Raw genomic sequence first — 26,652 nt, forward strand, 5'->3', positions numbered from 1 at the left:
GGTTCGAGTCCCACCAGGCTCAAGGTTGACTCAGCCTTCCATCCTTCCGAGGTCGGTAAAATGAGGACCCAGATTGTTGGGGGCAATAAGCTGACTTTGTAATAATGCCGCTTTTGGGGGGGGGGGCGAAAGCCCTAATAAGCAGGCATATACATAGAATGAAGGCTATTGCTAAGCACATTTGATTTGTGCTTCTTAGATTGTAAGCCGCCCTGAGTCTTCGGAGAAGGGCGGGATATAAATGGGATTAAAATAAATAAATAAATAAATAAATATCTTTATGTAGCAGTATTGTGCTGAGGATCAGCATGACTGAGGATGCTAGGATGCCTGCCCATTTTAAAACAAAATTGACTAAGGCCCTAGGTCTAAAGAAACAGAAAACCAGTTTTTGCTTTGTATTATTGTGCCCTTTGTCTGGACTATTTTAGAACATGGCCAAGACATTTCATAGTATGGTTATGGGTGGTTTTATTTTTCCCCTTGTTCTTTGGCTCAGATCAGACATTGTGGTATGTAAACCACTTATTATTTCCAATTATGAGTGAATTCACTATGACGGTTCGTTGCATCAGTCCATTACTAAACTAAGGTAATCCGGGTGTTAAATAATGGTTAAAAGTTGATCAGAGTGTGCATGTGTGTGTGTGTGTCTGTTCAGAAAATAGAATCCACAGAAACCGCTAAGTATTATATGCGGGATCGTGGGAAGTTAACACCCTCTTCAAACGGAGAATACTTTGGAGCAGAAAAGGATCCTTCAAAACTGCCCCCAGACCAATCCCTCGCAAACTCTTCTGGTTTTCATTCATAAGAAGACCTCCGCGCCTTTTTTTACAAAAAGAAAAAAAAAACTTATCGGAACCAGATGCTGCTCGTCAGGGAATTAATTAGGAGCGGTGTGTGTGTGTGTGTGTGCGTGTGGGTGGGTGCTGCCCATTACTTCTGCAGCTTTTTATAAAACCAGAAGGATGCCGATTTCCTTCGAGGCGGATGGAAAGCCGCTTCTGTGCACCAGTTGTGACCCTGCCGGAGGAGGCGCGCGCAAAGGAAGCGCTCGAAAAAGACGCGGAGAAGGGGAGCGAGCGGTCCGTCCCACTTTTTTTTGGTGGGGGGGGGATTAGGGGGAGGGGGGAGAGGGTGGCGGCGGCCCGGAGATGTCAATGGCTCCCTCCCCCCCCCCTGCGCAGCCTGGCCCGCGCCGTACTCCACAGCGCTGGCTGCAGCGGGCTGGTCCGGTCAGGCGGCCGCAGAAGCCAACTCGCCTCAGAGAGCAGGTTTCTTTGTTGGCAGCCAGCGGGACGGCGGTGGCTGATTCCCATTAATCTCCCGCACTGGCCCCCGCCGTCTCCGTTTCCTGCCTTTGCATATTTCTCTGTCTCCTCGCTCCCCTCCCCCTCTAGCTTCTCCAGCAAAAGCGAGCGAGAGACGGAGAGACCGGGGGAAATCTGCATCTGGCCAGGGAAGCGGTGAGGAGGGAGGCGTCCAGCGAGAGTTGCTGCCGCAGCTGGAAACCCGCGTCTTGCCTTCTCTCAGCCGCGGGGCGGGAACCGCCTAGGTAAGGAGGGTGTGTTTGCGCGCGCGTGTGTACGTGTGAGTGAGTGAGTGAGTGAGAGAGAGGGGCAGAAAGTGAGGAGAAGGGTGGGGCGGGAAGATGAGGAGGCCGCCTGGCTGGGAGCCGGCAAGGACAATGGGTTTCTTAGGAGTGAAGAGAAAATCGCCGGCGGAGTTTGAGAGCGCGCGTGTGTGTGTGTTAGGAAAGGTTTCAGTCGTCTCTGGTTTGGACTCGTGGCTCGCGGCGTCGTGGGAACGTTGCCTCGCTTTTTGGAGTTGGGTGGCTGGTTTGGAGTTGCTGAAACGATTTCCCGCTCATCGCTTTCTTTGGGGGAAAAATCTCAATGCGGCTTTGAGATACGACGGCAGGGACTGCGCCGCTCTTCTCTTTCTCTCCCCCTTCCCTGCCTTGGACTTGCGGCGTCCCGTCTCGGTGGGTAGGTGGCGCTTCGACCTCGTAGCTCTGCCTAGGCCAGGGGTCGGCAACCTCGGCTCTTTTATGACTCGTGGACTACAACTCCCAGAATTCCTGAGCCAGCTATGCTGGCTCAGGAATTCTGGGAGTTGAAGTCCACGAGTCATAAAAGAGCCGAGGTTGCCGACCCCTGGCCTAGGCGCGTCCTATGGCTGCGGAATCGTAGGCAGTTTTTTTTTCCCCCCATCGCGTCTCCCGTGTTAACTGAGTTGCGACTTCGTGAATTAACCCAGTTGCCCAAGTTCACTTCTATGCCGTTTGTACCCAGAGCGGGAGTATCTCCAATGGCTCTCTAGTCTTTGGCTGTAGAGTAGTCTTCAAAGATCTCTAGCAAAGTCCTCGAGACCACCCACCACCTCTTCCTCTGGAAGAGCTCTCCCAAATTGAACTATTATATCCCTTCAGATATAGGAAGAATATTTCCAGGCTTCCTGCCCCCACCCCACCTTTTCTTCTCCAGGCTAAACACCCCACTTCCTTCAACTTTGATAAGAGTAGTGTCGGTGGAGGTCATTGTATCATCCTCCTACTGTTTTTTGTTTTTTGTTTTTCTTCACACACCAGACTTTGGCTGAGGTTGCTGGAGAGCCTAATATGATTACACTAATTTAACCTTTCTTCTGAAAGGATTACACCACATGTCTATGGTCTATAATGGTCTGGTGGAGAAAGGTCTGGTGGAACTAGGAAGAGATAAAAACTCTTCCTGGATTCATAATGCAATGAAAAAGCAGAATGCACTTAGTGATCATGAGGGAAATTAGATGTCATGGTTGGAATATGGATAGTATCCAAGTACTTGCCTTATGTGCTCTAAGGAGTAACCTAATAAAAAAGCACAAATTGTAATGGATAAATTCTGTTTTCAGACCTCCATGTTACTGAGAAGTCTTTTGGATACTTAGTATCATTGAAGCACATCTGAACAAGAATAGCAATATTTGGAAATAGAATGCGTGTAGATGACCTCAATCAGTTCTTTCATAATGGATTCCCATTTTGATTTCCTTTAGTGAGTAGCAGACTAATGCTGTAGTGACTGTTCATTAGGATCCATGTCATTAGATAAAGTACACATAGTCTTTGTAGAAGTTGGAATAAACTCTCGCCCTGCCCATTCTCAGGAGGTTAGCAGAGTCCAGGACTCGAATTTCTTTATTATTGAACTGAAACTGCAGTTCTGCAGAGCTTTAGGGCAGTCTATTCTCTATTGGTGGAAACTCTCTCCTCAGCCCATTTCCAGGTTCCTCTTGGTAGATGTAGTGTCATTGGCTTTGAAGGATGATACCAGATTGTCTTCACACAAGGTGGGATGGAAGCATCCAAATCTTGGTGTATTTTTCCTTCAGGTTCCCAAAATTACTTAACTTTCTCCAGATATGTTAGTTTACAATCCTTAGAATTGACAGGTTAGGAAAGGACCAGCTTGGAGATGATTGCAGTAACCCAATAGTGGTGCTTGTCCTACCCCTGTAGAGCAACAACAACAACAATAAAGCTGGAAGGGACCTTGGAGGTCATCTAGTCCAACCCCTTGCTCACGCAGGAAACCCTATACCATTTCAGACAAATGGCTGTCTAGTCTTGGAATCTCTTGGATTCAAGGATGAGGAAACTAGTGGTGTGATTCACAGAATGGAAAGAAGAATCGGTTCTTCAGCTCCTCCTTGGAAGTCTTCAGTATTAAATAACACTCCATGTTTGTACTATTAAACAAGGCTTCATTTTTCTGTAAGGCATTTAGAAAAAGAATTGCTGGTTCTAATCTGAATTCTGTATTGCAAAGCAGTTAAAAACCAGAATGGAACATGTGGATTGCTAACAAATACAGATGGAGGAAAAAATCCAGGACCTTGTTTTAAAAAGCATGTTTGCTGGAATGAACAGATGGTAAAAATGTGCAAAAGGAATCATGGCTAGCTGAAAAGTTAAAATTTTATTTATTTATTTTTATTAAAAATGATATAAGATGAAAGGACTAATACCAGGGCAAAACATTAGATGTGAAGGACTACAATTACATCAAAATTTAGCCTGGTTATATTAAACATGAATGATGGGTGTTGTAGTCAAACATTTCTGGAAGGTACCCAGTTATAAAAAGGGGATTTTTTTGCCTTTTGTTCATTTCTGGATATTTGGAGACATTTTGGACTAAAATTCATTTCTATTTGCTGAATCAAGATATGTGCGGCAAATGGCACTTTGGGGGACTGAGATAGAACAGCTAATTTTTACTAGAAAATTAGCGTAGAACTCTTGATCAGATTGGAGACTCACTATTCACTTTAAATTTGCTGAAATATATATAATCTGGCACTGCTGGTATATATAATTTTTTTGTGATTAGAGGAACAATATTCATGAATCATGCAATAGGATAATACATTTTTATAAGAGAGAGATCTAACTTGGACATTAGAAGATACCATGCATATTTGCAAATTTTAATTTCCTGCTGTCTGTTCAAATTCCCTATTTTTCAGGGTAGATTAGATCAAAGAGGTGCTTGCCAAAGAGTCAGCAAGCATAAAATTATTCTGATTCTTTGGCATCATGTTATCAGAACTGATTTAGTCTGTGAACATTATGAGACCAGGTTTAGATAGGAAAGCTAATCCCAGTTGCATGCCTGGTAGAATTCAAAGCCTTTCTGGATTATCAGGAACTTTCTTATTTACCTGCCTTGCTTCACCCATCCCCACGGTGGGTGGCGATGCCCTTTCTTGAAGGTTATACATTTAGTTTTTTGCCATAACACATTGAACCAGTTTAAAAAAAATTATGCAGACTACCATCTGAAATCGGCTTCAGTGTTTTCTAGGGTCTCCTATATCATCTTACCATTCATTCAGGTATTTTGACAACAATCTTCTCAATAGAAAAAGGCTGATTTGTGAGAATTGGGAGCTCTGAGGGACATGAGGGGGGGTCTTTCATAGCCAATATAGAAAGCCTAGTGCAGGGGTAAGCAACCTTGGCTCTTTTATGACTCGTGGACTTCAACTCCCAGAATTCCTGAGCCAGCACAGCTGGCTCAGGAATTCTGGGAGTTGAAGTTCACGAGTCATAAAAGAGTCAAGGTTGCCTACCCCTGGCCTAGTGAATGGGAGAGGCATTATCCTCTGTCACCATGACAGCCATCCTCATGTCCTCCAGATGTTTTGACTGCTGTGCTGAACACCAGATGGCTGGAGATTTGAGTTACAATTCATAATATCTGAAGTAGAGATGGATTACCATCCACGAATTACCTGTAGCATGGCTATGTATGTACTAAACTGCAAAATAAGTTGATCAGCACTGACACCCACAAAACAAAGGGGACAGATTTGTATATGCTAATGCATTTGTGTAGCTGTCTTTTTGTAGTAATTAATATAAATTTAAATAGAAATGCATGGAATCCCACTACAGTCAGCTAAGCCACCTAGGCATTGGTTCAGTAGATGGGTACCAGACTTGGACTGGACAAACTCAACAGCAGAGGTCTTTAGACACTTCACTGACATTGAAGCTGATGCTCCAAGCCATATGGCAAGTCTGCCATAAATTAAGTACGTGGTAACCAAAGTGTCAGACTTTGGCTTTATTTTTTATTCTCTATGGGACCATCTCCCAGGGCTTGGACACAGACTGTTTCTATAGCATTAATGGAAAATTGGTATTGTTTTTCTTTTAAAAGCAATAGCTTTGCAAATGTATCTTTTAAAGGAAGTATATAACCCTTTATTACTCATTGCCATTGTGTAATGCATTGATGGTAATACACCTTGGCAAGTCATTCTGTGCTGAGGAGCTAGGCCAAAAGCCTGGAACTGGATGATTTTATACACTGTATTGTTTTTAATTTGTGTTCTGTAAACATTAATAGCCTTCTGGGAAAAGTCACCAAGGAGGTTGGACTTTCTCATTTAATTACTGGTGAAACAAATGTTACCATTAAAATACAGCTGAGTGGGATCTGCAGGATTGGAATGGTTGAAATGTAGCTCAGAAATGTAAGCTATTTTAAGACTTAGCTCCAGTTTATCCAATAGCCTGTTGGTTACAAAAAACAAAAAAACCCTCTGTGTTAAGACTGTGAGGTTCAAAAGAGCATGTGAAGCAGAAGCACTTGCATAAGTGGTATTGTTTTTGCTGCTTTTATCCCCAAACTATTACATTCTGGATAATAAAGAGATGGACAATTCCTGTGATATGTTCTGGCTGTATATTCCGGACTTTAATTATGGGAGAACAGTAGGTCCCATGACATTATAGAGATAGTGATGATGATGATTTCATAGTAAAGGCTATCCTTTTGCTTCCTGGGGTATAGTCCTTATTTACAGAGGGACCCCTTTGACAGTTCAGTCTTTCCCACTTGTGAGACAGATTACAAGTGTGTTATCCATGAACAATTACAATGATCACAGAAGTGTTTGTTGAGACTTTGAGAGAGCCTGAAAAATGTTGATGTTTCTGAGTTCAATTGTTGATGCTATTAAAGTCCCTCCCCCATGGTTACTTCTCTAACCAATAGTGTCCTCGATGGTTGGTATGCTCTAGTATTATTTTGTCCTTGTTTTGAATCCAGATGTGGAACTTGTGCCTGTTAATTCTTTTGTACAAAGTTTGTCCCATTTGTCCTTTGCAGTATCCAGAGGAACATTGCTGGCAGATGATGGCTTGTGGGGTTCTTGGTGCTCTCTGAACTTTGTTGTTTTCTTACAGATGTTTCATAATGGTGTATCTCACATTAGAGAAAGACCATATGAGGGCATCTCTAATTGTGTGTGTGTGTGTTGTTGGAGCCTGTCATTGTGCTGCTAGTGTAGATATGGAGGCAAAGTAGGTATCTGGGTTTGTTGCAAGATCTGATTCCCATTTTAGTATCACTGAACTATTGTTTCTTGTTCTTTGTGAAAATCTTAAGAATTGGTGATTGTATTTAGGTATGAGCATACCACTCAGTACCTGAGAAGATACACTGTGTCATTGTCCAGTCTGGGCTGTAAGATATTAATACTGTAATTGTAACTTATTAATAATGTGGTTTAATGGATTAAGCTGTGTGCTGTAGGTAATTGATAATGTTCTTTTTTAGTTGTTTGATTTCCAGGGAAGAGTTATAAAAAAGACAATCTGGCTCTGTTGATTTCTCTGTCGATCTTCCTGGGTGGGTAGTTCAGTCTCTTGAATGCCAGGTTGAATCTGTTGAGCATGGATCAGAACAAATGAAGTGCAGCATGGAGCTCGCTATAGTTGACAATGGGTAGTGTGCTTTGTATGGAAGCATGTAGATAAGCTGACAATAGCATCAATGGATCTCAAGTAAAGAGTCCATAATATGCCAAAATCTATAAGGCTGATCTACAACATTTTCTCAACTGTTATTCCTGGAAACTCTTCTCCATTCACTGATGATTTTTGCTTTCCCACCCTGGTGACTCATTACTGGGACTCTGATGTCCACCTAACGTCTGAAGTCTGACATAAGTCTGCTATTAAAAACAAAAAATAAAAATAATTCTACATTTGAGTAATCATGTTTTAGCATCATGTTAGACTTTTTCGTTGAGTTTCATACCCAAAATACTGTAATGAATAGGAAGTTCCAGTTCATCGTGGGAGGAAATCCTTGTTGAGCTGTCCGACCATTCATTTTAAAAATATTATAGAATAACTTTTTTGTTATGAAAAGCTTCCTAGCCTTAGGGTAGGGGTCCCCAACCCCCGGTCTGTGGACCGGTACCGGGCCATGGCATGCCAGCAACCGTTCAGCACAAACAAGCAAAGCCCCACCCGCGGGATGCAGGCAACACACAAAATCACACACCCTCCTTACTTGTTTTGGTCCGCGGAAAAACCTCTCTCCACAGAACCGGTCCCTGGTGCCCAAAAGATTGGGGACCTCTGCCTTAGTGAAATAGAGAACTACAATTACTCTTACTACAGTTATAATTCCTAGGATTTTAGGGACAAAATCAAAAAGTCCTTTATGGATCCAAAGAAAGTAGAATTATCCCTTGTGTCCCTTTCTTTACTTGGTGGTTCCATGTGGGCTGGCAGGGTAATGATGGAAAAGTCTAGGGAACTGAATGCAAATATTTGTGTTCTGTTCTTAACTTCAGTCATTCAGCTTGTAAACACACACTGGGTTGTTAGTAAATGTCTTGCCAAGGTCTATGGTATTTTTGTTCCAAGAGTCTAGCTCAGGCCTTGGGAGGAATGGCTGAATATCTTGCCACTTTCTCGGCTACCTAAAAGCATGAATATGAACTTCGATATAAATAAAATTGTGCTGAAGGGTGGAATGAGGACAGAGAGAAGAATCAACTGAACCAGTTTGGCTAGAACAGACAGTGATTATGTTCCATAAACCTGCTTGTGTCCTTGCTAAGACCTTAGCTTTGAGAATGAAATTGTATCCCACCCCGACCCCCAGTGTGTGAAAGCCATAATGTATATTAGCTAATACAGTATTGCATTTGAAGATGAAAGAGTAGGGTTAGGTTAGGGTTAGGGTGTGAATGCAGACTAAAAAAAACACATGATTGAGATGACTCATCTCTTTTCTTAGGGGTGGCCACCATCTTGTTTTGTCTAGCAAGCATTGCCATTCACAGGGAACTGCCATTCACAGGGAACTGCCATTCCATTACAGTAGACAGTGTATTTTAACTTTGCAAAGTTTAAAGCATCAGTTTTATTCATAAAATCCTTCATTTCCCACCCACCTACCCACAACATAAACAAGATTGGAAGATGAAGCCAGACAGCTGTTGGTGGATGCTGATCAAATCAAAATACTGCAACTGGGACATAATCCCATTGTCTAGGACAGGCATATCCAACCTGTTGCTGCATGCGGCCCTGGACAGCTAGTAATGCAACCCCACAAGATTATAAATATAACATTATGTGATTTATATACACTAACTATATTATGTATTTTATGTGTGGCCCAAGACAATGCTTCTTCACTCAATGCGTCCCAGGCAAGCCAAAGGTTTGGACACCCATGGTGTAGGAATCTTTAGTCTAACCACAGCTAGTTTTTTGTTTCCAACCATACGCCTCTGCAGCTCTTTTGTTCTTGTTTCTCAGAGGTTAGAAAGGCCTATAATTTGGGGAACAGAAGGAGTGTGAAAGACCTTTTAGCTGTCCTGGTGCTGGGAAACTCAATTGTACAACGATAGCCCTTGTGGAAGCTGCTTCTGTTCTCAGTTCTGGCTGAAAAGAGCAAAATCTCTCACTTAGACTCTAATGCTGTATCTCAAGAGCTGCACCCAGTCTCAGGTATACCTACTCAGAAATAATCCTCCCTATGCTCAGTAATAAGTGCGGTTTCAAATCAGCTTTGACTGAAGAAAACATTACAACTCTATAAGGGTTTAATTATGTTGGCATTGTGCTTTTTTAACCCAATGGGGAAAACTTCCTGGCAAATCCACACCTGTCTTCAGGCAAGGACTGGTGTAAGTTTTAGTCTGAAGCTGCATACGGTAAATTGGCTGTAAGTGACTTACACCAGTCCTTGCCTGAAGTCAGGTGGATTTGCCAGGAAGTTTTTCCCAGTACGGCTGACCTCCAAAAACAGAAGGAGTTGGGAAGAAAGCAACAATGAAGAAACATGAAATTAGGATACAACAAAATAAAACAAGTCCTGATATAGAAGGAAACAATATTACTCTTTGTTGAAAAGAAAAAAAGAACTTCATGTTCCACTGAAATTACCAGGGAAACTTGTTATTAGAATAATCTATGCATTTGTCTAATTTTCTTGCCTCTTTGCCACTGTTTTTCCATTACATTTTCCATCCTTTTGTTAAGTAGGAGAGTACCTAGCGATCTCTTTGCAAATGTGGGAAGAATAATGCTATAGTGGGACATCATAAAAGAATTTGCCACTGGGAAGTTAGGAAATGCTGGGAATGCAATTCTCTGCATTTCCAGGGTGGCCCTGTTTTTCCCGTGATCATATGGTTCTCATCCTTAATTAACTACTTCCTGCAATGATTTCTTAGGTTATGTTCTTCTATTAATGACTCAATGAGTAGACTGCATTGAAACCAGCAGAACTTACTATCATCCTGTGTTAAAACTCTTTTTTAAAAAAGTTACTTTTTTGCTCTCATTGATTACTATAATAAGCAATCAGTAGATGTTCTGGTTATCTGATTAATTCAGAGTGTGAAATTGATTATTCCTAGGAGAAATCAATAGGACCTATGTCCAGTCCTTAACTGTATTTATTAGGATGTAAGTTAAGCTTTTGTCCAGAGTTGCAGGTATACTGAATTATTTTTTACAATCCTGAGGTTCTGTACTTAAAACAATAACATGCATACTTAATATTAAGAAGATACTAAGACATTTCCTGTTAAAAATGTCAGATGCAGGAGTTGTGTAATGTGAAGGATGGGAAAGGGGGTGGAGATAACATTGTCCTCAATAGATTATGTCATGTCTGTTGTAAGGCCTGAACATAGTGATTTGAGTGGGTGTATACCTGAAGATATTAAATCCCTAATGTGCCATCATTCTGTTGCAATTCCCCTTGTAGCTCATTGTGAAAAAGCAAAGACTAGAGAGAGCAAAGATCAGACTCTGAATGGAAGTACCTGAGAACCAGTAGGAATGATAAAACAAGTAAGGAATGATGAATGGCAAGTGGGGAAAAGTTAAGCGAACAGAGTTTAAAAAGAGGAATAGTGGAGTATCTTGGTGGAGCTCATGGTTGGATCACTGAGTGGAAACACTCCACACTACAACCATTTGTTGAGAATCTATTGCAATAAGGAGCCCTGGTGGCACAGTGGTTAGAATGCAGTATTGCACACTAACTCACTGCTCACTGCCAGAGTTCAATTCTTAGAATAGAATAGAGCTTGAAGGGACCTTGGAGGTCTTCTAGTCCAGCCCCCTGCTCAAGCAGGAGGACCTATATCATCTCAGACACGGCTCAAGGTTGACTCAACCTTCCATCCTTCTGAGGTCTGTAAAAGGACCCATATTGTTGGGGGCAATATGCTGACACTGTAAATCACTTAGGGCTATGTGGAAGTTGCAATTTTTCTCTTAATTGGAGGTTAAAATATAAGAAGCAATGCGCAAATATCTTGTTGAGAGCCAAAAGAATAGAAGCTGATTCTTCGGGGAAGCCTAATTCTGGAGATTTATCTGATTACAATGCTTTGGCATTATTTAATAACCAGAGGATATTGAATGTCCAGCAACAGACATGGAATTCTCTTGTAGGCTGCCAAAATTGACAACCAGTTATAATACCGGTATGTACTTTTCTGCTACATGGGCATGAACAAATATGTTAATCTTGGTATATTGTCCAAACTACACAATATTTAAAACTGAACGATTCTTTGTACATGTTGTGATATCGGCAAAATCTGTTTTGGTATTCGTTTTTTCATTTGAGTTGTGAAGTTCTGGAAAAGCAGCCTCTTCCTAGGTTTCAAAGAGGGAAGCTAGAACAGTAGGAAAATGGAAAGAACAGAAAGGAAAGAGGAGAGAGAAAGTGGGTGATATGATAGCGCAGTGGTTAGAATGCAGTATTGCAGGCTAACTCTGCCCACAGCTAGGAGTTTGATCCTGACTGGATTAAAGTTGACTCAGCTTTCCATCTTTCTAAGGTCAGTAAAATGGAGGTCCAGATTGTTGGGACAATATGCTGACTCTGTAAACTGCCCAGAGAGGGCTGTAAAGCACTATAGGATGGTATTTAAATCTAAGTGCTATTTATATTAACTCCATCCATTTTTAGATTTGGTGTTTTCTAGCTTTGGACTAACTGACATGCTATGCATTCCACAGAACTATCTATCTGCATAATTAAGTCCCACTACATTCAGTGGAATTCCTTCTTTGGTAAGTGTACACAAGACCTTTAAAACTACTTTTATATTTATTTTATTTATTTATTTTAATTCCATTTATATCCCGCCCTTCTCCGAAGACTCAGGGCGGCTTACAAGCTTAGCAGTATTTGCTTTCTTAAAGATTAAATCTGCTAAAATCAACTAGCTTGAGTAAACTTTACTTGATTTTCATGTGTTTTGGAAAAAATCCTGATATTTCAGGGTTCTTCAGTGAAGATTTCAAATATTTGAAATGTGATGCCAGCATAGCAATCGTTCTGGGTATATGGTTGAATAAGACATAGATTCAGAAGTTAATTTTTCTTCTCATTTCACCAAGCTGTGTGTGTTATCATGATTTAGTAAGTTAAGAAATCTATATGCCTACAAAATTGCTTTCATATTCCATAATGATATGAAAGGTATTATAGGCAAAACATCTTGCCTGCATATGCCTCAAGAGACTAAGTAATTTTGAGATGGGTTTATCATGATTGCACAGCATACTTTTATATTGACTTTGGATGTTTAAAGCCTCAATAATATCAGATATTAAATGTACAAAACTACTTTTCTTAGTGTTACCTACTTTAAGGTACTCTTCTATTGCATGTATTTTAGATTACCTATCTAGTCATCTATTGAGCATTTTCTCCATGAATCGTGGTTGTTCCATCTTTTATAACAGAGGGCAGCACTTGTCCTGTTTGTGGCATGCCAGAATCTGCACACCAAAAATAAAAATTTTAAAAAGTAGGGAGAATCAAAGTGAAACTGTAATTGAATCTCTAATTTTAATTTAATTACTGTTAAATTAATATAATTGCTCCTCTGTATTTAACATTTTTTTTGCCTGTTACATTAATTATTAAGGGACGCGGTGGCTCAGTGGGTTAGGACGCTGAGCTTGTCAATCAGAAGATCGGCAGTTTGGCAGGTCAAATCCCGAGTGCCGCATAGCAGAGTGAGCGCCTGTTACTCGTCCCAGCTTCTGCCAACCTAGCAGTTCGAAAGCATGTAAAAATGCAAGTAGAAAAATAGGGACCACTACGGTGGGAAGGTAACAGCGTTCCGTGCGCCTTTGGCATCTAGTCATGCCAGCCACATGACCACGGAGACGTCCTTGGACAAGCGCTGGCTCTTCGGCTTTGAAACGGAGATGAGCACTAGCACGCATGTGCGGGGGAACCTTTACCTTTACCTTACATTAATTATTACACTATAGACTGTTTGGGGTTACTACTAGGGCTGAAGGGCACAAGTTGTACCACACAGATATAATTTTGTAAGTTACAGTGTATTTATTTTAAATGTGAAGAATCCAAAGTTATTGTGTCTGGTACATAATTTTCAGTTCTATGTATTTTTCTACCTGTAAATTACAAAAATATTCTGAAATCCAACTTTAGCAGTAATTCCTGATTAATTAGATAACTTCTACAGTGAATTCCTCCTTGCTGAAGTTTGGTTATTTTGCACCAAGCTTCTCCAGGGAATCCCTAATGGAAAATGAGACACATTACTATATGTGCTTATTTGCTTTTTGTGTATTTTCTCTTTCGCTTTTCTTTCTTATTGTTGTATCTGCTGGCTAAAGAGGATAATAAGATTGAATGGAATCATTTTGAAATAATTTGCCCTTTTTATGAATTGTTTTAGTAATTTCAGTTTATTTAAAACAGCAGCCAAGCCTTATCAAGCAACATTCTTTCTACTGCTCAATATGAGCCATATCCAAGGTCACCCTCCTTGTAGAAAAAAAGAAGGCAAGAATGGCAGAATGTTATGATAATATTATCATATCTGATTGTTCTCCCATGTTCCTCTCTCTTTTTTTTAATGTTCCAAATTCCCACGGTCAGAATTTTCATCTTGCCTTGATTCAATGTTAGTAACAGAAATACTAGGAAGATCTTTTTCATTTAGCAAAGCAAGTTAATGACTAGGCTCACCTTTATGGTGTTCACAGTTTTTTCAGGGTATAGAAGAGATAATACTTAAATAGGACATGGATATCATTTTTTAATCTTGGGGGTTCTGATATGACAAATAATTAGGATGAGACATTTCATGGATAATACTGCCGGGACCTTGCAAATGTGTTATTTTCCTCTTTTATGTCATTTGGTTATCTGTGCTAATAACAGTGAAAGCTTTCCCCCCAAACAGCTGAGTTTTATTTCTTGCCAATAGGGAGGACCATCTGGACTCTTACTGGGTGAAAGCCCAAATTGGCCCACCTCACAGTTTCCTGCTATAGTACAAAACACTGGCTTGTTGTGGAACCCAAATTCAGTGTTCCTGGTAGATCTTCACCAGCCTGCTGCATAGGAAAAGGGGTCTAAAGAATAGAAACATAAAATGTTAACAAGGATTTTTGGTTTTTCCCCCCCTTGAAGATAAGAAGGGGACAAAATGCTGGTTAGCTGAGGGCATCCTTATACTCCCAGTTTCTGCTGGGGTTGGAACACCCCCAGCCAGTATAATCTGGGCTTTGTATTGCAACTGAAAAGATTTGTGGTAGAAAAATGTCATAATCTGGGAGTGCCTTAAATGTAGCTTGTCTTTGCAGCAGAACTTACATAGAAGACTATAAACTTCAAATTGGCAATGTTGCTTTTTCTCCAACTACTATCTCTCTTTTTTTGCTGAATGCCATCTCAGTCTCTGACTCAAGTCTACAAAAGCCTTTCCCTTCATTTTTTTCTCAGAGAATGCTTGAGGAGGTAGCAGTCAGATGGGCGAAAATAGGCTGAGAAAAAATATCTTGTCTTCTCTGTTTAAGCATTGTAAGGCCAAAGTAGACAAGACTGGACCCTATCCCATTTGCTTAATAAATCAATACAATATTACAGGTCATTCTCGACTTACGCCCTCAACTGAACCCAAAATTTTTGTTGTTAAGCAAGACATTTGTAAAGTACATTTTGCCCCATTTTACAGGCTTTCTTGTCACAGTTGTTAAGTGAAGCACTGCAGTCTTTAAATTAACACCATGGCTGTTAAGTGAGTCTGGGCTTCTCCATTGACTTTGCTTGCCAGAAGGTTGCAAAAGATGATCACATGACCCTAGGACACTGCCACGGTCATAAGTATGAGTCAGTTGCCAAGTGTCTGACTTTTGATCATGTGACCAAGGGGTTGTTGCAACAATTGTAAGTGTGAAAAAGAGTCATAAATGACTTTTTTCATTTCGATTGTAATTTGGAATGGGCACTAAACGAACTGTTGCAAGTCAAGGACATACCTGTATTTATTAAATTTATATCACCCATCTTGCAGTTCAAGGCAAATATATACCGGTAATATAAACATATATAATACTGAAGGTAGCATTTGGCCAACAATGCTCGCAGATGACTGGGGTTCTTGTTCTGTGGTGACTTTATTTAATACAGTTTTTTAAAACTCCTTGTTGATGTTGATCATTGCAGCTTGTGACAAGGAAATGAAATCCATATGTGATATATGAATAAAGAAGTATTTCCTGTTATGTAGCTCACGCTGGCCACTGCTCTTCACTGAATGAGTGTCTGTTATGAATGTAACAAAAATTTTACCTCTCTTCAGTTTCTCTGTAGAGTACAACATTTTAAGCACGTTCCGGAGTTCAGTGGAGCTTACTGCAAGGTAAATGGATATGGGATTACAGACTTCAAGTGTAAATGTGCCCACACTCTCTGGGAATAATTCCCACTGAATTTGGTGAGGCTCCCTCTTCTAGTATGCATGTGTCTATATCGTTTTGATATGAGGCAGGAACCGCAAATGATCTGCCTTGAAATGCATTAACTTAGTGACCTATTTGACTGATAAGGAAACAACATCAGAGAAGTCTTCTGTTTGGATTTCAGCCAGACTTATGCATCACTTGCCACTAAACCTTTGGGCTAACCTACGGGAAATGGGAAAAATGCAATCAACAAATTTGAATAATTCAACTTTGGCATTTGACCAAAAATTCTGGTAAAAGAAGACGAGATCAACCAAAATGCTGATTGCATCTATCACGTCTGGTAAGTTAGACTTGTGGCTTACCAAGGAAGCTGTTAAATAGCAGGAATGCAGACAGTGTTAAATTTAAACTAATATCAGATTGTAACTGCATGCTGTTGCTTTATGACCTGCGGATTTGAAGTGTTGCTTTTGGGGGTGGGGGTGGGATTTTTTTATTTACAAAACAGCATTTCTGACTTTTTTTTATTAACAAAACAGCATTTCTGATATGCAGAATGATTATGCAGCAGGAATGAAACATACACACACACACACACACACACTTCCTAACAATCCAAAGAATGAAAAAAAAATCAGAAAAGATGGATGGAGGGAAGAAAAACAGTTGAATCTCAGGGAAAATGGTCCAAATGAAAATTGGTGGTAGATCAGCTTTAATGTAGGAATAAAGGAATTTTTGGATTTTGAAAAAAAAAACTATTTGGGAAGTGAAAAGTGTGTGTAGAAATAAAACCTTCTCCTGTTCTGGGATTTGCCTTCCACTTCTACCTTATTTTGTACTTGAATTTCCATCCCTTCCAAATTAGTACGGAAAACTGGGAAAAAAATGGAAAGTTAATTGTGAAGAGTTTCTCTTAATCAGGGCTCCTTGTAGCACTTTAGTTCTGATTGGGTACTGTAACATCAGGAACTGGAAACTTGACAACATACACCTAGTGAAGGGGGGGAAAAATTGTATGTATTGCACGAGGTCATAGCACTTTGCTTTAAATAGTAAAACTACCTGAACTAAAATGCCAGCCCAATAAGTACAGTAATCAGTTCTGATAAAATAAACTTACACAGATTATGACAGTGGATAATAGATCCTATCCTTTGGTAACAGAGGAGAGGCTCTGAAGGCTATCGGTTGAAGGATTTCCAGTGAATGTGTCAGAGCAGGTCATGCAGCCTCCCTTGCTGAAGCCCAGACTTGAAAGAAACTCGCCTCAAACACAAGATCCAGAGAAGGATCTGCTGTGCATTGCCAGAACATTTTCATTTTTGCAAGAATCCACTGGTATTGGGGTTTTATGACAGCCTGTGAAGCCAAGCAGCTGCTCCAGAAGATGCCAGAGGGGACTTTTCTGGTACAGGATAGTACTCATCCCAGCTACCTGTTCACACTCTCCGTAAAGACCACTCGAGGTCCTGCCAATATACGCATTGAATATGTTGATAGCAAGTTCCGATTAGATACCAATTCTTTCTTCAAACCTTGGGTTTTGGTCTTTCCAGATGTGGTTAGTCTGATCCAACATTATGTTCTTTCTTGTACTACGGAGAGCAAAGGGGATGCTCTTTACCTGTTTCCTGTATGTTTGTCTTCTCCACCCAAGGAGATGAGAGCACCAGCAGTATATCTGAAGCTCATCCAGCCACTGAGCCACAAGGATGTTCCCCCCAGCCTGCAGCACCTCTGCCGACTACAAATTAATCGATGCACTGGAAAAACAAACCAGCTGCCTCTACCAAAGAGAACGAAGGACTATTTAAAGCAGTACCCTTTTCAGCTTTAAAAACACTTGTCAGTCTGCCTGGGTCAAGCAACCGAAGTAACACTGAAAACATTGGATTTAATTCTGGCAACAGAATGGCTTTGATCCACTGATGGAGTTGTGTTCTTAAGTGGGCACAGTAAATAAATTGCCAACAGAAGAGATTGTTTTTCCCATCTTCTCCCTTATTTTTCTCAGTTACCTAATTTCATTCTTATGCCATGGAGGAAGCAGTATGCTCAAACACACAACTTCAAGGCCAAAAGCTCAAAGCATTTCTCTTTTTTTCTCTGATTAGCTTTGCAGAACTACTTTCGGCACATGCAGACTATTGAATTGTGGAATCACAATTGCATCAAGAACATTGAAGCCTCAGAACTGTATTATTTATTTCCATGGTAGTTACTCTTCCCCCCCACTACATTTGAGTACCTATAGAGTACCCTTCTTTTCCTTTTACATGGGCTCAAACCATAGCTGTGTGACTTGCAGTAGTTCATTATGGATTTGAATGAAGTCTTCTGTCCATTGGCTACTCTATCATTTATCTTGATGTATTCATAGTCAAATATAAATAGGTTGGAAGTGTATAAAAGTTTGATTCCAGTTACAATCAACATTCAGACTAATTTCTGTTAGGTTAACAAAAAGATAACTTGCTTCTTTCCAAGTTTATTGAACTTGGATCAGTAGGCCCCCTTTTTTCTCCCTCTTTGAAGAGAATATTCCTACTTTGAATTAATTAGATCCAAATGATTTGTTGTTCAAATTACCCAGTGAAGATGCCTACATATCTGTCATGTGAAGCATAGCATTTTCCTTGGAGAAATGGTCACATCCAGAGTTTAGTATAAAATTCATTTCTATAGTGTGTGTTTAAATTTGTTTGGGAGAGAAAACTTGGGAAACAGGCTATTTTTCTCTTATTACCATGTTGGAGTCAACCCATTACCTGAATGTTAACTCACATTAGTGCTGTTCCAGCACAAAGAAGCTTCAGAGAGAACACAATACCAGTACATTCTTTATCATCAGTTTTGCTTGTGAGAACTTGCCCATGTTGATTCTGATACTTGTCGAATGGGACAGAGAAGATAGCAGGAATGAAGTATCTCTCCAGCTTCCATCTTTCCCCCAATTGCTGTAATGCATCTTATATTTATTAGGTAGGGAGCTAAAATAATGCAGCATTGGCTATACAAGAGTAAGGAAGAATTCTTGGCATTAATTCTGCCTTCTGCTTCTTCCTCTGTTTTCTGTCAACAATAGCTGAGGATGGAGAATTTCTGTTAAAAGATTGTCATTCATATATGTCAAAATCCTCAGGAAACTTATACATATTTACATGTTTTTATAGTTCAACAGTTAATACCTGTGTTACATGTATGCGCTACAGGAAGGGATCAAATCCTAGGGCAGTCTTTTCTAACATAGCATCCTTAGGATGGGGACTATAACATCCTAAATTCTAATTGACTTTGCTGATGGACAGTTCTGAATAGTATAATCCCAGCACATCTGATGCTGCCCTAGATACACCTTTAAGCAAAAGGTGCAATCTGCTCCATAGCAATCCAACATGCTTGGTATATCTAGTCAGTGTCCATTTCTTCTCAGGTTTTTTTCCAGGATTTGTTGTACTTCTAGTTTTATTTTGGATACGGTACTTTGATAACTGACAATGTATGTGTGATATCTGCTTTATTGATTAGATTGCTGTCTGTTTCTGGAACAAGGGTAAATGAATGGGAGATTATCTATTAAAACAAACACAATATATAATGTAATTTAATTTAATTTATTAATATTTCTATACCGCCCTTCTCCCGAAGGACTCAGGGCGGTGTACAGGGCAAGAATAAAACACAGAATTACAAAAGTTAAAAAGTAATTAAATACATGCCCATTAAAAATACAGTTAATACATAATAAAAAACCAATATTTCTGAGAGTCATGGGTGTAAGAAATAGTCCAAGTAAAAAATGTTTGTTTTCCCCCCATTTAGCTTATCGTTTCTGGTTTTACCATTGATAAATTTGCATTGCTTATAGCTTTCCCCAATTTGTTTCCTAGCAGTTAGTGACATGGAATAAGACGAAGACCTGGTTCTGCTGTTAATATTTTCCAGCTACATTGCCAAGCTGTGGATAATGATCTTTCCTTAAACACATGGGACTGCAATTCAGAGATAAACACTTCCAATTAATGTTCCACTTCCCAGAAAGTTGTTTCTTAGAGGGCAAAATCATTAAACCTCCACCCTGGTTCTGATTTAGATGCCCACTTTGGGTGATGCTGCAGTGGCCAAGAGGCTTTTACTTTTAAGCATGTGATAGGATTTAATAGGTCTGAAACAGCTAATGTCTTGCTAGGTTAGATGACAAGGGATACAGGAATGGGAGGGCAGCTGAGGAATTGCTAGAAAGGATAGTTCTTCCTTATTTGGAAACAAACCTGAAAAATCCAGCTTCTGTTCCTATTTTTTTTAAAAATCTTTTTTTAAAATAAAAATTGAGGGTATGGTTGCATAAAGAGAGACCCACTGCTTCACATACCCCATCAAACAATTTCTACAAGATGCTAAGACTTAAATGAAGATTTATAAACTACAATGATTGGCCTTTCACAGTATGCTATAAAAAGAAATTACATTATAGCACAGCGCATTGTGAACTAGGGTAGTGTCTGCACAAAGAAGCTTAAAGCCAAACAGAGGGATAAGCAAGATCCAAGAAATAAATTGCATAAAAGTACCAATTCATTATGTAGAAATTGAAGTAAGGAGACTATCTTCCCAAGTTCACAGTTGCCTTGAATTCACCCAGCAAGTTCTTTTTTCCATTCTCCCAAGAATTTTGGATGATAGATCTTCTCATTATGATTTGAGGAACAGTTGTGATTATAGGAATGAAATTAGAGAAGAAACTGTTGGAAGGTCAGCTTGGAGATAACAAGAAACCTGTTATGGATCTCTTTTCTCTGGAGGAGAATGTTGTCTTCACCTATTGGACTGGTCCTTGAAAACAATTGTCAATTTTTTTGTCATTTTCAGGCTTTGAAAATTTGACCATGAAAAATTTGATGTTGTCAACTGTATAAGTTCCTTCTGACTATAAGGGTTAAATTTAGCCTTTATCATGCTTAGGTAGACCTGTTGACTAACATATCTCAGTTTACCTACCTAGGGCTACCATACACGTGCTACAAACCCTTAGGTAGCCACTAGATAGCAGGGAAGAGATACAGAAAATTCTGTCTTCGTTGTTTTCTAGTGTTCACTAGATATTTATGATACTTGCCTGCTACAGTGAAAGTCTTAATTAAAATGTGCACACAAAGATCATTATACAATGAAAACTAATAAGAAAGAAGGTAGAATTAAAATGTCACAATTTAGAATACAAACAATAGCAATAATCATAACACTCTTATCAACAACCATAGATGGCATTATTTTATCCTGTGAATACACCTCAGAAAAATTCCATTTTCAGCGATTGCTGAAGGGCCATCAATGATGAGAGTAGTCTAAGAGAATGGGCAGTGATCTCCAGGGAACCACCCCAGAAAAACAGCATCTCTGGGCCTCAGTCCTGCTTGCTTCATGGAAATCGGGAACAATTAGTAGGATCTTCTAAGAAGATTGAATCAGATGGGTTGATCCTTCTTGAAGTAGGCAGCCATAAAGATATGCATCAAGTATATAATGCATCAAAGGCCAATGCAGGGCTCGTATCACTGTGGCAATGGGTTAATGGAGATGAGTGCCAGCAACATACCACTGTAGACCACTGCATTTTGCATCTGCTAAAAGTTTTGAGTTAAAAGTCAGTTCAATACAGAGTACTTTGAAATAGCCTTAACAGTATGGGAATAAGGATTAGCATTGCTAGATCCTCCTGCTCTGGAATGATATTCAAAAGTAGGCGTGTTCACTTTATGTGGACACTAAAGTTATGTTGTGATATAGTGGTACTGATTCTATTTTAATAGTTGCATCTTTAGTTTTATAAACCACTGATTTTTTTATGGAATTGATACATAAACACTGTAAATTAATAAATGGGTTAAAAAAACTTGCTTACAAAAAGTCTAGTGGCATGCTCCATCTGTAGGTTGAGGGAAGATGCTGCTGATAAATTCCAGTCTCCTCAAAGTGGAAAAATTACAAGAATGTAAAAACAAACAAACCACAACCTTCAATATTTTCTATTCTTATGTACTGTAAGTAATGTATCCATATTTTGGGAACTAATGCTCTTCTGGAAAATGGATTTTATAGAAAAAAATGAGTCATAATACAGCTTAGGTAGTCACCTCAAAAAAAGCAAAACACCTCCTTTTTGAACACATGTATGTTCATTGTATGGAAAGAATGGTTTCCCATGCTTAAAGAAGGCATTAGTGTTTTCTTCCTAGTCATTTGTGAGGTAATATGAACAGGAATAACGTCCCTGGGATCACACAGAAACCTCTGTATTCTCATGTGAAGGTTATTCCTAAACCAACGAGAGGTTTAAGGGTAGGGACAGGGAGGGGTTTGAGTCTCGTGCTCTTACAGAAGTCTCTTTCTGCAATGATACTGCACTGTGAGGAACAATAAAGAGCTTTATCAACCACCTGATCTCAGACTGAGAAAGCAATTCTGAATAAACCAGACAGCTGTATGAAAATTTTTCACTTTTTCGGCATTTACCCAGATCTGTTCCATTGGAGCTGGTAAAGAGAACATTTAGCTGTCCTTGATGTGAAATTAGCCAGCTGAGGAATTCATATTTTGGTTTAAGTCCAAACTTAATCTCAAAGAGGTTTGTTTTAACAAAGTTAACTGGATTTATGCTTAGCTGCTTTCAACAGAGAATGTAATATGTCTGAATGCTGCAAGCAATGAAGGCTTCTATTCTGGAATGGAGTATACTTCCTGTTTGCTCCATCTGCTGCTGATTTAGGATAATTGAAAAAATTTTCAGCCCTCTTATGGAATCCAAAGAGAATATTCTCCTCCTGGAATTTAATCTCTAGGGAAATCATGAACCCAGTCTTCAAAAAAATCTTTTAAAGATCACTCTGCTAAATGATCTTTCCCCACCAATGTTATTAAAACGTTACCTTTGTTTCTTGCTGAAGTTGCATAGACTTTCTTCCTCAGCACATTCACCAATCATCATATTCCTCTTAATGGAAATCCACAGGAAGCATTCAGGAGAGTGGGTTAAACATATGCAAAAAGAAAAAAAAGTAATACTGATACAGCTTCAGAATACCACAGATCAGAAGAATGCATTTCCTCTCCAGTAAATAATTACAACCACTACTTCATTTTACCCCAAAACATATAATGAAGCCTCTGGCCCATCTGCTTCAACATTCTTTATTACACTTTGGGGAACTAGGATGCTTAAAAATATAAAGAGCAATAGTCTTTCAGTGTTTGTCCCTAGTAGTCTAAATCAGAGGTCCCGAACCTTGGCAACTTTAAGACTTGTGGACTTCAACTTCCAGAATTCCTCAGCCAGCTGGCTGAGGAATTCTGGAAGTTGAAGTCCACAAGTCTTAAAGTTGCCAAGGTTGAAGACCTCTGGTCTAAATAAGGTAAGTGGCCTACAGTTCAGGAGGTAATATGGTGTTTTCAAGATTAGTAGCTGCTGATAACTTTGATTCTCCATGAATTTGTCCAGCCTCTCTTAAGGGTGCCTAAATTGAAGTTCTTCATGGCATGTGATAGTCAATTTAATGCTTCTGGAAAGAAATAAGTCTTGAAAATTGGTCCTAAATCTCCCAACATTTAGTTTTATTAGATGGCCCTTAGTTTTTACATGAAAGGAGTAGTTTATAATGTCATTATAATGTCATTATGGCAGCAAGAATAAACCCATCAAGAGTAGGACTGTTTGTTGCTGAACAAACTTCAGTAACAAATGAGAGTTTCTAAGCAGGAAAAATTGCATGCATCTTAAGGGATTTATCAGAGAGAAAAATACATTTTATGGAAAGGGAAAATATTTTTTTTCAGTAACTGGTGAGTATACATTTGTTCTTTGAGAGCAATGACTTCAATAAACACTTATATTTCATTTGGTCTTTTGCTATGGTATTCCCCTTAGGACCAACATATTTTTGTAATCCATCAGTCCATCTTGTAGGAGGTAATTCAGGTGGGCATGTGGACAACTATAAAGCCACAATCATGTCACTTTTTATAATTACCTGTTATTAGATAAATACAGGTAGTCCTTGACTTATGTAGTTCATTTAGTGACTGTTCAAAATTACAATGGCACAGAAAAAAGTGATTTATCACTGTTTTTCACACGACTGTTGCGACATTCCCATGGTTACGTGATCAAAATTCAGATGCTTGGCAACTGATTCATTTAGGACAGTTGCAGTGCCCAGGATCATGTGATCACCTTTTATGACCTGACAAGCAAAGTCAGTGGGGAAGCGAGATTCGTTTAACAACCGTGTTAATGTATCATCTGTGCTGAGTCACTTAACAGCTGTGGCAAGAAACATTGCAGAATGGGGCAAAACTCACTTAACAAATGTTGCGCTTAGCAACAGAAAATTTGGGCTCAGTTGTTATTGTAAGTCGACTACCTGTATAAAATGTCCACGGCCCACTTATATTTCTGTTTAATGCCATTTTGTGGCATCTTTGAAGTTGCACTGTCACTGATTCACCTAATTTCTAATTCAATCTCTGAATGAGATCTTCAGCACTGATCTTTCCATGGCACGCTGTGACTCTTTTCTGCACCATGTTTCTATAGGTTTCACACTTCACATGTACTTTGGTGGCTTACTTTGCATCATTCTATGAGTGTCAGTGTAGAACAGGGGTGTCAAACTCACAATGTCACGTGACGTGACTTTTTTTCCATTGCCGGCAATGCAGTGGGTGCGGTTTTGACATGATGCATCCGGCCTGTGGGCCGGCGTTTCACACCCCTGGTGTAGAACATGGTCTTCCAATGTATTATTCCATCATATGGAGGTTGAAAACTGGCCCTTGCTATATATTCTCTGAGTGTCCAATAGACTCCCAAAAGAATGTTTTTCATGAATTAATTATATTTTAACACAATGCAATTATTTAATATTCTTTGAAATTCCAGCTTACTGATTCATGAAAATAAGGTATTCCAATGAACTGCAAGTTGCTTATATTTATCCTGTATGAACCTTTGAGCTGTAGCTGCAAAATGACTTCCAATATTTTGGAAGTTTTAAAATGTTTAATAGTAGTAATATAGGTAGTGCTTGTGACTCCCTCATTTAGCAACCGGTTTCAATTAGGAAGGTGATGAAAAAGTGATATTGCAACCAGCCTTTGCATTTATGACCTTTAGATGCCTATAAAGCAAAGGAAAGCTGAAGTAAGATAGTAAATACAACACAGTTTCACTTAGTGGCTGCTTCATTTAATGACTGAATTGTCAGTCCCAATTGTAGTCCCTGAACAAGGCCTATCTGTGGTAATAATAGTTTAAGAGTTTCAGACAGAGCTAATGTGCCTGGTCCAAATAGTAAAGTCAGAAAGTACCCTGAATAAATATATTATTGAATATACTCAGCAGCCTTATGCAGTCACTATTGTTTTTTCAAAACATTGTTTTAAAAGACAGAGTAATCAGTATGCTAAAATCCTTTTTTTCCCTTTGAGCACCAGACGGATTTACCAGAAATGTTCAGGGGTGGGTTACCTCATAATGCCAATCTCTACATGAGAAAAAGACCAAATTTGAACCTTCTCAAGATATTCTTTATGTGTCCTGCAATTTTTAATGCAAGAAACATGTATGCATGATCAGAAGCAAAACAAAGCATAGTTTATAAGCTGTGTTTCCGAATCTCCGCAATGTTAAGAGTTGTGGATTTTATTTCTCAGAATTCCCCAGGGCTGGCTGGTGAATTCTGGAAATTGTAGGACACTCTTATTAATGTTTCTAAGGTTGCAATTTTAAAGATATACTTTAAACTCTACAATTCCTAGCCACACAGTATGAATAGGATTAGATCAGATATACCTGCACCTCTATTTTTATGGCACCATGTCTGTTTTTTAGCACTCTGACTCCAGAGTTCTTCATGGATAGACTAGACCAGAAGTTCTGAACCTGTGGTCCCTAGAGAGGCCACGATGTCATCACAAGGGTTCTGCGAAGGCTTGAAGAAATGTTATGATATAAATCTCAATGGTCCATGGGCATGGTCCCTGGTCACAAAAGGTACACAAAGAAGGTCCATTGTGAAGAAAAGGTTGAGAAACACTGGACCAGAAGATGTAGAGTTTCTTCAATCCAAAGCAATGGAAAGGGAAATTCTTTTCAGAATTCTAATTCTGTTAAAGTGGATAGTAGCACAAGTGTCTTTCCCAAATGTTACGGTGTTCTAAGTGAAAACTTTTTTAAAAGAAGCATTAGTTCTAGACTCAACTAGTTGAAAATTACTGAATAGCTGACCTGTTTCCATTAATAAATCATTTACCAAAATGCCTTTGCCTCTCTCCATAACTCTTCAGTTTGCCTCCTTCCCCATATTTGTTGTTTAGTTTCTGTCAGCTATTCAAGTTGTCTTGCTATGAACTGTAACAAATCAATACGTTGTATATTTTAGAGCAAGGAGGGAGCAATCTTTTAGCGACTAGGAGTGATAAGAGTCACTGTGGCTTGGGCAGTAATGTTATTTCATTAACCAGTTAAAAGGTAAAGATAAAGGTTCCCCCGCACATGCGTGCTAGTCGTTTCCAACTCTAGGGGCTGGTGCTCATCTCCGTTTCAAAGCCGAAGAGCCAGCACTTGTCCGAGGACGTCTCCGTGGTCATGTGGCCGGCATGACTAGATGCCAAAGGCACATGGAACGCTGTTACCTTCCCACCGTAGTGGTCCCTATTTTTCTACTTGCATTTTTACGTGCTTTTGAACTGCTAGGTTGGCAGAAGCTGGACCAAGTAACAGGCGCTCACTCTGCTACGCGGCACTCGGGATTCCACCTGCCAAACTGCCGATCTTCTGATCAACAAGCTCAGCGTCCTAACCCACTGAGCCACCACGTCCCATTAACCAGTTAATCAGCTTCATATGAATGCACTGCAGTCCAATGTAATAGTACCTTGCTTTCCAGTCTGGACCTTTTTTTGGTTGATGAAAGTCTCCAGAAAGATGACAGGAGACAGAGTCAGAATGGTGACAAGAACAGCTTTGAGGAGGTGATGGTGTTGTGCCTCGTCCTTGAGAAGTCTTCTTTGAGGGAAAGATTGTT

At 39.6% G+C, this 26,652-nt stretch overlaps 1 protein-coding gene and 1 pseudogene across 5 annotated transcripts in view; both read left to right on the plus strand.

Moving 5' to 3' along the window:
- The first annotated feature begins 1,453 nt into the window (after positions 1-1,453).
- Positions 1,454-26,652, plus strand: part of DENND2B (DENN domain containing 2B) — a 154,345-nt gene continuing 129,146 nt past the window's right edge. The window contains exon 1 of one of the 4 annotated variants that reach the window (XM_081317602.1): positions 1,454-1,558. The gene's annotated coding sequence lies outside the window, so the exon portion shown is untranslated. Of the gene's footprint in view, positions 1,559-1,807; positions 1,988-7,308; positions 7,458-26,652 lie in introns of those variants that run through there. The other 3 variants (XM_081317603.1, XM_081317601.1, XM_081317606.1) reach the window with 3 other exon arrangements.
- On the plus strand, positions 16,699-17,408 carry LOC308669392 (cytokine-inducible SH2-containing protein-like; annotated as a pseudogene). Its single transcript has one exon. The product of its transcript is annotated as a cytokine-inducible SH2-containing protein-like (transcript).

Source organism: Vipera berus (assembly GCF_964194415.1).
Source record: "Vipera berus genome assembly, chromosome: 1".
Taxonomy (NCBI): domain Eukaryota; kingdom Metazoa; phylum Chordata; class Lepidosauria; order Squamata; family Viperidae; genus Vipera; species Vipera berus.